The following is a 14,285-nucleotide window of genomic DNA, read 5'->3' as shown; positions in this document are numbered from 1 at the left end:
AAACAGTAAAACAAAAACAAAAAACACCAACGAACCGAGAGCTAGGAATGGCAACCACCTGCAGGCACAAAAAAACAACCGGAAAGCCTGAAAGCCACACCAAGGAGGAAGGAGATACAACCCCACCCCACCCCACCCCACAAGCAACCCCAGGAAAAACAACCACCAAATTTTGGTATGCGCAATTGACAAGCAAATTTGTATTACATGGTAAAATTCTAAAAGCCACTTGCATAAACCTCTAGGGTGAAATCTCTATATTAAAAAGAAAACTAATCAATCATTTATTCCTCAAGAAGAAGAAGATTTTCCTTGTAAATGACTACCTGACAATAATACGCTTCCCCTTTAACACCAAGCTCCTCAATCATCTGGGTATTCAAATTAAAGCGGACTAGTTCATCATTTTTTCTTCTAAAGAATAAATCGCCATTACTTCCCTCTCCAATAGGATGTTCAATGTCAAGTAAGGGTCCAAGAATGAAGAGTTTAGTCCAAGATTCCTTCACACCGAGTTCACCCAAAATTGATATTTGAAAAGTAGTTGTCTCAAAATAATTTGAGATCAAACCAATGGACTGATTTAATACCATCAAGTATCTCAGCACACATACAAAATCAGAATTATCATCCAGATCAGAAAGCATCGATGTAGTACAAAACACTTCATCGCATAAGTCAAATGACACCAATAATGGCTCATATGTATCATCATTATACCAATGACAAACTCCATTCAAATACACAAAGGCACCTACAGTAGTCCCATAACATTGAGGCATATCCAGATCAATTTTCCTCCAAGAGTTATTTTTTAGACTGTATATCTCCCATATGTAACGACATGACACCCAGACTTGCCCAACTTCCAAATAATTTTCAATATTAGGTGCATCTAGACTATAAGATGCATATCGAATCACCTTGTAGTCATCCTTAACATGGTCATACCCAAATCCATGAAAATGAATATATTCTAGCTCTTAAAGTACTGGGGACTCAGTAGAGCTATGAGGAAGGACATTCAATTTGTTGGTAGTTGGGTTCCATAATACAACATTAGGTGTACGTCCTTGGTAGAGACAAACAATGCCGTTAATAACCGGACCCAAAATAAAAACAGATTGGTCATTCTCTTGAAATGGAGGTGGCCAATCTAATTTGACCTTATTCTCAAAAGTCTCACCAGAAAGCAAGTATAACACATGGTGATTAGGAAAATTTGACAGAGTTTGTTGTAGGAGGAGACATGAACCATCCTCCTCATGAGAAGAATGATTACTAGATATGAAATGGTTGCGGTACATGTTCATGAAATTAGAGTTTTGAAATAAGAGTGACCATGTGTAACACCCACACCAGACGTATCTAGAAAGTCTAGCACGTGTGTTAATATTAGTACTGGATATATTAAAAATTTACAACATAAAAACTTCGAATGGATTTATATACTACTTAACGCGTTCGTACAATAACATTACATCATATCTTAACTTAATTAAACATAAATACATCCTTGAGATCCATAATCTTCATGCTTCGGGTACGAACGAGCTCTTGCTGATAAATCCATCCGTCTTCAAGCTTGCATAACATCCTGCTTATCTGAAACAAATAAGGATTGGGATGAGACATAAGGTCTCAGTGAGTTCCCCTAAATCCTAGGCTATAGGCAACCTCAAGGGGAAACCTACGGTCACCACGTGTCTACATTACAACCTGACGGTTGATTATACGTGTGTGGGGACTTGCATACTTAGACGGTAGTGCATACTAGAGCCGTCGTAATCTTATCTCACTTGTTATAGGTTTCACTTCCTATACGTGTCATGGCGGTCGAGGGGGAATCTAGAACCGCATTGCCAAGAATACACTCTGTGTATCGAGGCCTAAACATAACATAATCATGACACGATACTAAACCGGACGATTAGGGGAAACCTAAGATCGTCATCGGTATCATGTTCTTTACTTGCTCTATTCCATGCGTTGTACTTATCATGTAGCATCTAGTGCTCTTGTTCTTAAACATAAACGTGCATGGATTCTTACTTGATCATAATCTTAGTCGTACATAAAATCGTAATCATAACATACATAAACGTACTTAAGTTCATTCATTAGGTTAGCGTTGAACAAACAATATTATCTTGATTCATTTTACGGATAGTCCCGGGTGGAGTAACCCCGAGATCAATCCCATACATGACCGATGTACGTACATCGGACTCCCTCGGTGTCGTGCGGGTCCCTTGCGGCTTGAACCGTTCCCCTTAGGTCGAGAACCTCCCGTATCCCCCTGGCGTGGATAACAAGAGACACGAGCACCTACGTCTTGTTTACTCGGTGACATGCGGGTCCCTTACGGCTTGCATCGTTCCCCTTAGATCGAGAACCTCTTGTATCCCCCTGATGTGGATAGCAAGAGACATGCCACCTACTTATTAAGTCATAGTCTTGTCATACGTATACATAAACATAATAATACTTGCTTGCTTATTACCTCGGACCCTTGAGTCGATCCGGTTAGCGGTAAACTTATACTTGTTCTTATTCTTAGTGGAGAGATTAACTAATCAATCCCTGGCTTAATGTGCTAGCTAATCATACAAGATCATATGCGAAGAGATTACACTTCGCGTCTTACATACTTAGGGATTTCATGCTAAACTTGCTAGTTCTCGACTACTATGTCGAGGCTCTAGTTCTTCCCTTTCTTAGTGCTTACTACCCGAATAAATCGGCTTAACTCTCTTGTGCCTCTCTTGATGTACATGTTAAGATTACCATGATTCTTGATTCAATGATTGCTTGATGTTATGTGCATTGATTCGATGTTGTTTTGGGGTTACAAAGTCATAAAACGTTGAAAGAAAAGCGTCGGAATGCACCACGGACCCTGAACTGGGCCAACAGGCCAAAGCAAGTTGGCCAAGTCCAGAGAGCCACGCTATTGGCGCAGCTGGGGCGTAGCCCTTGCTGAGGAATTTCGCTATTAGCGTAAATTTCGCTAATAGCGTGGTTCCTCGGGTCTGTGGTACAAATTTTGCTATTTTTGACCCAAAACTCATCCTAATCATTCCTGCAATGCACCAAAACATCCAGCAACATACATATACAATATAAAACATCTTTCATAGCCATATTAACATGTACAAAGCAAGATCAAGGCAAGGGAATAAAATTCTCATAATTCCTAATCTTAACATAATTCATGTTTTGCTTGCAATTAAACACATAATCCCAATGGTGGGTTCTATCTAAGAACTCACCTAGCTTATTTCTTGTGATTCTCAAGTTCCAAGCTTTCCCCAAGTTGAAACCCTAGCCCAAAATCAAAGTTCAATCCTTTCCTTTTGTTGTTTCTTGCCCTTGAAGCTTCTATGATCCTTGCTTGATCACCAATTGCATGATTTTGGGAAGATTTGATGGCCTAGGAAGGGAGAGATGGGGCGGCCTTGTAGAGAGAGAGGGAGGAGAAAATTCTCTTCTCTTAACCTAGAGAGAGAAGTGAAATGGGGAAATGAGATATTTTGGTTCAACACCAAATAAATATCCTTTCCCGAGCAATTACCCAATTGCCCCTGCCTTAAACGTGCTTAGCTTGACTCTGTTACATAAGTCCATACCTTATTAATATCACTTAGTAATATCCTCCGCCGTACATAACATTCTTCACCATACTTGTTTTCCATGAATTTTAGTCCTCTGATACGTTAGTCAGATAAAATTCCATTAGGTAAAGAGCGGGATGTTACACTCTACCCCCCTTAAAAAAATTTCGTCCTCGAAATTTAAAGATCGATTACCAATCCTCATGACAAAAACTTATCATCCATGGTCTGAGCCATACATATTCTATACACACTCATTCATAGAGTTCGTCGTATCATGTCATCATCTTATTCCTTAACCCACATGCAATTGAACACAGTCTTCTTGATCTTCATATTACTCAAACTTAGAGTTATTCTAGCATACCATAACTTAGAACTTACCTTGCTATACATAAATTCATTTTCTCGATCTCGAATATCACCCGATTGACATAAACCATTCATAAGGGTATCTTATCGTAAACATGAACACTCAGGATTTGCCTTTTAACTGGAATCCTATCGGATACCAGGTTTGCCCTGCAGTGCTTACTTGCAATATAAAATATCTTTCATACATATAACTTATCATGAATACATAATCTTACTGTACCTTGAGATACATGCTTCTTACTTGTATTACTCAAAAAGATGATTCCACGAATCACTTACCCCTTTCTGAGTCTTAGGAAATCTTCGATCTCATTGCAATCTCATTGCATCTTATCACCCGTACTGAGGGGTAACTTACATAGCTTGACATGAAAAAGTAAAATCAACTCTCACTACATCTGATAATCTATTAATTAACATCATGGTTCATATACTCTTGAAACTTACTAGCACATCCACTTGCACATACATCATATACTTTTAATACACTTCTGTGTATCCTACATGATATTGGCTTCATACAAACATGGCCGTTTCCATAACATGTATATACTTTCAAATGCCACTTCTTGTTAAACGATAACGATACGTGTTCTAAAATCTTTCTTTAAAGAAATTTTTTTTTTTTCTTAAATTCTGGTATTCAGGTTCTTGGAACATATAGTTTCATGATTGGAAAAGATTTTATCATTTCCAAAACTGATTGTGTAATGGAACCACAGAACCACCGGACGAGTTTCTATATTTTGAAAAAGGTTTAACAACTCGCCCAAACTTGTCCATAACAAGTTGGTCCTGAAGGTTGTACGTCTTAAGTGAGTCCACTTACTACGTATCTCATCAGTTTCAAAAATGTACATCTTCATGAGTTTAAATAAAAACATTGTTTCCAAGTTCCATAATACCAAACTTAGCTTTAAAAGTTTTAAAATCATGACTTAACTCATTTTAACAAGCATCGTTTTCACTCAACAAGTATTGCATACGAGAGTATGATTCTCATTGCACCAACTCGAGAGTGGCATCTCCTTTCATAATAACATACTTACTATACTGCTTACATGTCCATAGGAAATCCTTGGACTTCTTAACGTAAACTTATTCCTCTTCTTCAGAACACTAAACTTGATTCTCCATATCATCTCATCAGGTTATCGCTTGAGCATTAATACCCTTTTCTAGAGTTCTTGGTAAATACATAAAGTTGATTGTGACATTTACCTTCCCATTATTATTCAAACAAGGAAGCCTAGGGTTACTTGATACATGTTCAAGCATAAGAGAGTTCTCTTTGATTTGTTAAAGAAATTTGAAAATGAAAACAATTGGATTAAAGATGTTCCATTAAGAACCAATCAAAGTAACAAGATTAGAGCATAAAAGGTTGTTTTAAAAATGCAGAAAAGTTCACACTTCCCGCAAGCTACGCTAATAGCGCAGAAAATTTCCAGCCATGCCAGAATTTCGCTATTAGCGTAAGCCTCTGGAAGATGCTGCAAATTTCGCTATTAGCGTAAGACAAGCTAATAGCGTAGTTCTTGAATGGTTTCTGCAATTTTGTTCGAAACTTCTTGTTAAACTCTCATGTTTGGACCTGTTTCAACTCCAGACAACCGGTGAACATAACAGACAAGGAAAATGCAAGGCATAACATATAAACATCTTAAACAATCTTATTCTTCACAAAGCTTCATACATACTAAAACTCCCATGACGCTACTCTGATTCCCACCGGTTGGCTTAAACTAATACTCTAACCCGTTAGAGCAATTAAGACTTCAATTCATGCTTACTACTTGAATACTTATTTCTTGAACTATTCTCAAGACCTTCCATGTTGCAAACACCGTCACAACCTTACACTTGTCTTATAAATTCAAAACTCATGATATTTTATCTTATGCTCATAATACTTGACTTGGGGGTAAACCTTATGTTCTTGCTGGTTACAATTACCATACATATCATACTTGAACTTGTTTTCGAGGAAACTCGAATTCCTTTAACAATTCCTCTAACGCTTGAACATACCTTTCTTAAACATTAACCTTTGCATTCTCGCATGCTATATTTTGCTTAATCATACCAATGCTTGCTCGTTGATTTTTCTTTTAAAGAAAACTTCGTAAACTAGCGCACGGGTCATTGACGTTGATGATTTCTACTTTATAAATATATTGAGTTTAGGCCCCCGACCGTTGCTCTAAAATCATAGAACGAGTTGATAACACATACGTGTCATCAAACCTAGACTCTAATAAGTCTAGCCCGTTCTACGAGTGTCGATGCAACTCGGTTCCTAGAAAAATCTCGTGAAATTTTTTTTTTTTTTTTTTTAAAATGTCAATTTCAATCACCCATACGCGTAAATCTTTTCTAAAATTATTTAAACTTTATGATCCAATATCATATTGAGCACTAGCATTTCCGTTAAGCAAAACATAGGTCGAGAAATACATCATAATTCCACATAATCCGAGAATCGTGTGATTTCTTATAACTTTGCACCGTTTTAACTTCTTACTTCATAACTCAGTTTTCTAAAAATCGGATTTTACATATAAATCTTACTTCCTCAAGTACTCTAGTGCACATCATTCCTTCCAAACGTCTTAAAAACATTTCTATAACTTTTGCATGGCAAGCATTAACATCAATCAATTCAATTCCCGACACATCAGAAACTAATATCTTGTCATCATGTCTCTTAACATAAAATTTCCTCATAAACCTTAACTTCATCCGCTAATAACGGCTTAATTCATTATGTTGCTACTTATGCAACTTCCAACATACATATACTTAACTTCATGCATATAATGCCATTCCTGAGAGCCCGCTGACTCCGTTAACATATGTTGACCTCTTACTAACTTGTAGCCTTGTTATGACATTTCAGAATATCATAAATCCGTTCCAACATCTCTTACCGAAGCTTCCGGTCATGCCTAATATATATCCAATTTATTCACTTACGGGTACATGGAGTATCACTATCATCTTGCCCGACATTGTTGGAACGTCCCTTCTTAACATACCTTACATTCCCGGAGGATTCACACTTCTACTTGATTAGTTCACCGGCCACCTTTTGGCACAATTAAACTTCTTCGTCACATACTTCGTTCCTCCTGGGTCCTATTCAGCTCTCAGGCATCTATTCTAATCGTCGAATGCTAAATTGAGTTGATCAGGCTCAACTAACAACAACAACTAGAACATTTACCCGGAACCCAATGGTCCCACTACGTTAGTTGTAATTTAATGACCCAAGGCACGGTCTGAATCGACCTGCTCTGATACCAATTGTAACACCCACACCAGACGTATCTAGAAAGTCTAGCACGTGTGTTAATATTAGTACTGGATACATTAAAAATTTACAACATAAAAACTTCGAATGGATTTATATACTACTTAACGCGTTCGTACAATAACATTACATCATATCTTAACTTAATTAAACATAAATACATCCTTGAGATCCATAATCTTCATGCTTGGGGTACGAACGAGCTCTTGCTGATAAATCCATCCGTCTTCAAGCTTGCATAACATCCTGCTTATCTGAAACAAATAAGGATTGGGATGAGACATAAGGTCTCAGTGAGTTCCCCTAAATCCTAGGCTATAGGCAACCTCAAGGGGAAACCTACGGTCACCACGTGTCTACATTACAACCTGACGGTTGATTATACGTGTGTGGCGACTTGCATACTTAGACGGTAGTGCATACTAGAGCCGTCGTAATCTTATCTCACTTGTTATAGGTTTCACTTCCTATACGTGTCATGGCGGTCGAGGGGGAATCTAGAACCGCATTGCCAAGAATACACTCTGTGTATCGAGGCCTAAACATAACATAATCATGACACGATACTAAACCGGACGATTAGGGGAAACCTAAGATCGTCATCGGTATCATGTTCTTTACTTGCTCTATTCCATGCGTTGTACTTATCATGTAGCATCTAGTGCTCTTGTTCTTAAACATAAACGTGCATGGATTCTTACTTGATCATAATCTTAGTCGTACATAAAATCGTAATCATAACATACATAAACGTACTTAAGTTCATTCATTAGGTTAGCGTTGAACAAACAATATTATCTTGATTCATTTTACGGATAGTCCCGGGTGGAGTAACCCCGAGATCAATCCCATACATGACCGATGTACGTACATCGGACTCCCTCGGTGTCGTGCGGGTCCCTTGCGGCTCGAACCGTTCCCCTTAGGTCGAGAACCTCCCGTATCCCCCTGGCGTGGATAACAAGAGACACGAGCACCTACGTCTTGTTTACTCGGTGACATGCGGGTCCCTTACGGCTTGAATCGTTCCCCTTAGATCGAGAACCTCTTGTATCCCCCTGATGTGGATAGCAAGAGACATGCCACCTACTTATTAAGTCATAGTCTTGTCATACGTATACATAAACATAATAATACTTGCTTGCTTATTACCTCGGACCCTTGAGTCGATCCGGTTAGCGGTAAACTTATACTTGTTCTTATTCTTAGTGGAGAGATTAACTAATCAATCCCTGGCTTAATGTGCTAGCTAATCATACAAGATCATATGCGAAGAGATTACACTTCGCGTCTTACATACTTAGGGATTTCATGCTAAACTTGCTAGTTCTCGACTACTATGTCGAGGCTCTAGTTCTTCCCTTTCTTAGTGCTTACTACCCGAATAAATCGGCTTAACTCTCTTGTGCCTCTCTTGATGTACATGTTAAGATTACCATGATTCTTGATTCAATGATTGCTTGATGTTATGTGCATTGATTCGATGTTGTTTTGGGGTTACAAAGTCATAAAACGTTGAAAGAAAAGCGTCGGAATGCACCACGGACCCTGAACTGGGCCAACAGGCCAAAGCAAGTTGGCCAAGTCCAGAGAGCCACGCTATTGGCGCAGCTGGGGCGTAGCCCTTGCTGAGGAATTTCGCTATTAGCGTAAATTTCGCTAATAGCGTGGTTCCTCGGGTCTGTGGTACAAATTTTGCTATTTTTGACCCAAAACTCATCCTAATCATTCCTGCAATGCACCAAAACATCCAGCAACATACATATACAATATAAAACATCTTTCATAGCCATATTAACATGTACAAAGCAAGATCAAGGCAAGGGAATAAAAATTCTCATAATTCCTAATCTTAACATAATTCATGTTTTGCTTGCAATTAAACACATAATCCCAATGGTGGGTTCTATCTAAGAACTCACCTAGCTTATTTCTTGTGATTCTCAAGTTCCAAGCTTTCCCCAAGTTGAAACCCTAGCCCAAAATCAAAGTTCAATCCTTTCCTTTTGTTGTTTCTTGCCCTTGAAGCTTCTATGATCCTTGCTTGATCACCAATTGCATGATTTTGGGAAGATTTGATGGCCTAGGAAGGGAGAGATGGGGCGGCCTTGTAGAGAGAGAGGGAGGAGAAAATTCTCTTCTCTTAACCTAGAGAGAGAAGTGAAATGGGGAAATGAGATATTTTGGTTCAACACCAAATAAATATCCTTTCCCGAGCAATTACCCAATTGCCCCTGCCTTAAACGTGCTTAGCTTGACTCTGTTACATAAGTCCATACCTTATTAATATCACTTAGTAATATCCTCCGCCGTACATAACATTCTTCACCATACTTGTTTTCCATGAATTTTAGTCCTCTGATACGTTAGTCAGATAAAATTCCATTAGGTAAAGAGCGGGATGTTACACTCTACCCCCATTACAGGATTGCCGACTAACCCCACAAACCAACACGAGTCTTTTCAGCATGCTTTGTCCTCACTCACATGCTTACCGGGAAACTTCCCGGTAGGTCACCCATCCTAGTACTACTCCAAGCCAAGCACGTTTAACTGTGGAATTCCTATGGATTGAGCTCCCGAAAAGAAGATGCATCTTGTTGATATGGGTAGTACCTAACAATTCTTATAAGCCTTCCTTCAACCATGTAGTCCCATACCTACACGGCCTCCGGATCCCTCTCATTCCGATGTGTTTCGGTTCCTACTATTGTCGTGGGGGTCCCTTGCGGCTTAAACCGTTCCCCTTAGGTCGGGAACCTTTCGTATCCACCTAGCGGGATATCGAAAGCCACGACGTGGGTGTTACACCATGATTTCTGTACACAACTAAACCGTTTCAAAGATTTAAGTGGCAATTTAGACACAATAAAAAATTCAAGATCACGAGGAATATGATTGCTAACCTTTTCATTCGTAACATGATCTATGGATTTCACCATCTTCTCAAATGGCAATTGGCAAGTGCTGAAGATGAATTTGCCTACAAAACTCACAACGGCAATATGATCAAGGCGACTTTGGATTGCAATGTGATATGATGGGTTTGTCTCAAATAACTTCTCATTTGCATTTTATACTACTATCTCAAATTAATTATCAATTAATTTATTTATTTTCATTTAACAGATTATTATTATAATTTATTTATTTATTTATTTATTTTCTTTTAACATATTATTATTATAATTGATATTTAATATGACAAGATATTATCTTGCCTTTTTTTTTATTATGTCATAATTTTTTTTTAGAGGTATTTTTTTTTTTTGGTCAGGTAGCCTAGTGGCTAGAATTCACCTTATAAGGTGATTATAAGGTGAATAAGTGGGGTGTCCGGGGTTCGAACCCCGGCCCATGCACCAACTGAGCTATGCTCACGGGACTTTTTAGAGGTATTATTATAATTGATTCTAACTTAATTAGTACGTCTTCCTTAAAAAAAAAAAACTTAATTAGTAAGTAATCCTTATTGGAGTCATACATTCGAAAGGTACTATAATCATGATCAAATAAAATAGATATCACATAGTAGATTCCATAATTACTCCTATAACAGATCTAATGGTCTTAAGTCGTTGGGATACCTTAGGCATCTAACAAGAATCAAAGATCCTATCTCTGAGGTGTTAGTAAAATAAAATGAAATTTTGACAAAAAAATAAAATAAAAATTTGATTGTAACATGTATTCCCAATTTTCTAACATTAGAATGGATTCTCTCAACAAGAAAATTCTTATGTATTTTTCATATTTTATGATCTCCACAATTAAAATTCACTTTCCCTTAAAATAATAAAAATCAAACTCACTTTTTTTAAATTTTTCTCTCTCTTCTTTTTAATGGATGGTGAAGATTTTAGTGGACCATCATGTCATATGAGAGGATCCATTCCTCTAACATCAAGTACATCACTGTCATCCCTAAAAAAAGTATGGGTTAATATGTCTTTACCCCCTGTAATATAGGCGAGTTCCGGTTTTCCCCCCTGTAAAAAAGATTCTTTCGATTCCAACCCTGTAATATAAAGATTCCGTCGAAAACCCCCCTGAGCACATTTGAGACACCCCAGCTGATGACGTGGCGTGACGTGGCGCGCTGAGTCACCCTTGTCTGCTGACGTGGCTTGCTGACTGTATAATTAATTTTATTTTTTATTTTTTATAGGGTATACGTGGCATTTGTAATTTTTTTTATGTCTTTACCCCCCTGTAATTTAGGCGAGTTCCAGTTTTACCCCCTGTAAAAATTTTAAAAATAAAAAATAAAATATGGAAAATTTAAAAAATAATTATTTTTTTAAAAAAATGCTGGAAAATTAATAAAAATTGAAAATAATGAAAAAATACAAAAAAATTAAAAATCTGGAAAAAACTTTCGCATGACATGTGTGTATATACATACCACATCATTAAATCATTTTAATAATAAAAATTAAAAACTGAAAATCTTTTAAAAATAACAAAAAATCAGATTATTTTTTTTAAAAAATAAAAGATTGATTTTATTTTAAATTTTAAAAATAACAAAAAATTAGATTATTTTTTTCGAAAAATAAAATAAAAAAGCAGAAAAGACATCTAGATTTTTTTTGAAATTTAAAAAATTGTAAAAAAGTTCGGATTTTTTTTGAAATTTAGAAGATATTTAAAAATACTGAAATTTAATTTTCAAAATAAAAAAGTTTAGATTTTTTTGCGAAATAAAAAAACTGGAAAATATTTTAAATTTTAAAAATCTGGATATATATTTTTTTAAAATCCAATTACAATATGAAAATTAAATTTAAAAAATCATATAATCTGAAGAAAAAAATTGATTTTAGTTTAATTAAAAATTTAGAAAAAAAATCTGAGAAGCTTGAATTACATAGGAATATTTTTGTAAAAAGAATTATTAATGCGTGTAAAATTTTAAAAAGTGTCCGCTTACACTCAGGTTCATCGAGCTCGAAAGAGCTTTATGCTTGCTGCTTGAGCAGGGAGTTGTTGGCACTTGGGTTTGTTATTGTGTTGGCAGTCAATCCATTCGCTAAAATTAAATCCTAATTGTTTTTGACAAATGTTCACTGTTCATATATTTTTTTTGTTATCTGGTTTCGTTCCCGTACGCGGGTTCGCTATGTTATGCTCATGATTAGTGAATTTTTGTTAGGATATTTTAAGACTGTTTCGCTTGGTCTGATTTATAATGATGTATGCCCGTTTTGGGTTTTACTTGGGTTAGGTTTTATGTCCCCCCAGTCTCTGTATCTCTCTCTCTTTTTTTTAATGTATTTTTCTTTTTACTTAAATTTTTTTTTAAAAAGTGTCTTATTTAAGAGACATTAAAATTTAAAAAGTGAGTACCTCAAGTTGCTCTTCCAATGTCTTTTGAGCTTCGCAAAAAAATCTAAACTTTTTTATTTTGAAAATTAAATTCCAGTATTTTTAAATATCTTCTAAATTCAAAAAAAAATCCGAACTTTTTTATAATTTTTAAAATTTCAAAAAAAATCTATTTTTTCATTTTATTAAATTTTTTTCTATTTTTAAAATTTTTACAGGGGGTAAAACTGGAACTCGCCTAAATTACAGGGGGGTAAAGACATAAAAAAAATTACAAATGCCACGTATACCCTATAAAAAAAATAAAAAATAAAATTAATTATACAGTCAGCAAGCCACGTCAGCAGACAAGGGTGACTCAGCGCGCCACGTCACGCCACGTCATCAGCTGGGGGGTCTCAAATGTGCTCAGGGGGGTTTTCGACGGAATCTTTATATTACAGGGTTAGAATCGAAAGAATCTTTTTTACAGGGGGGAAAACCGGAACTCGCCTATATTACAGGGGGGGTGAAGACATATTAACCCAAAAAGTATTTCATGGTCATTCTACAAGTGCTCTTTTTTTTTTTGGTCAAATAGCTTAGTGGCTAGAGAAATTTACCTTAATTTTTTTGGTCAAATAGCTTAGTGGCTAGAGAAATTTACCTTAAAATTGAATAAGTGGGGTGTCCGGAGTTCGAACCCCAGCCCCTGCACATATTGTATCCCTTACCAAATGAGTTAAGCTCGTGGGAACAAAATACTAGTAGTGCTCTTTTATTCTTCAAAAAAAAAAGTTCTTTTATTCTCAGGGTCATTCTTTTTTATTTTTACGGGATTCTCATTTATTTCCCATTCAATGCAATTTTTTTTTATTTGCTAATATCATTCAATGCATTTATTCTTACACAAATAATTGGACTTTCCATATGGTGATATAAATATCTTTTAAGGTAAAAACAACATACATTTATATGAATCAAATAAAAATATCAAATAAAAATGTTACCGAGACTAAAAAGTACGATTTTTTTAGTCATTAAAAACAAAATTGTTAGTATTTATATGAATCATTTACTTAATTAACTCTTCTATTTTTTACGAAGACAAAAACAACATACATTTTTTACATCGTTACAAAAAATTTCTTCAAACATTTTTCATATTTTTATCAAAAAACCAATCTACAATAATGAGTATTAGCACTTTTTTTGGATTATAGAAATTATAAAAGACACATGTTGAAAAAACACCCGAGATAGATTTAACATAAAACATATGTCCCAAAAATGAAATATACAATGAAAATAGTTTTTTTATTGACTAGAGATAGAAATACTTGTTAACCGTCCGTGGGTAGCTTAATTGATTTTTTTTTTTGAGAGAAAATAGCTTATAGCTTTTCATTAATAATCAAAGTCGAAATACAAAGAGGTGCAACATTAAAATCTTGGGGACTAGCTAAGAAATTGGCCTCTCGAGCAAGTGTGTGAGCGACCTCATTCGCTTGTCTCCGACTAAACTCTACCTTAGAGTTTTCAAAATAAGTAGCACAATTTCTCCGACATTCCTCAACTATTGCTCCAAACTCATAAATGTCATTATGACCTTTGTTAAAATAATCTACAACTTTCTTCGCATCCAACTCAAAATCCACATTTGCAAGTTGTAAATC

General features: G+C 35.9%; 1 pseudogene; it reads right to left on the bottom strand.

Moving 5' to 3' along the window:
* Positions 1–272: 272 nt before the first annotated feature.
* On the bottom strand, positions 273–10,345 carry LOC146897561 (F-box only protein 8-like; annotated as a pseudogene).
* Positions 10,346–14,285: the final 3,940 nt, after the last annotated feature.

The sequence above is a fragment of the Medicago sativa genome, chromosome 8, assembly GCF_051527215.1.
Source record: "Medicago sativa cultivar Bolivia chromosome 8, Bolivia_mono, whole genome shotgun sequence".
NCBI classification, from domain to species: domain Eukaryota; kingdom Viridiplantae; phylum Streptophyta; class Magnoliopsida; order Fabales; family Fabaceae; genus Medicago; species Medicago sativa.
The sequence above is the reverse complement of the archived record's forward strand: the minus strand, read 5'-3'. Positions and strand labels throughout refer to the sequence as shown.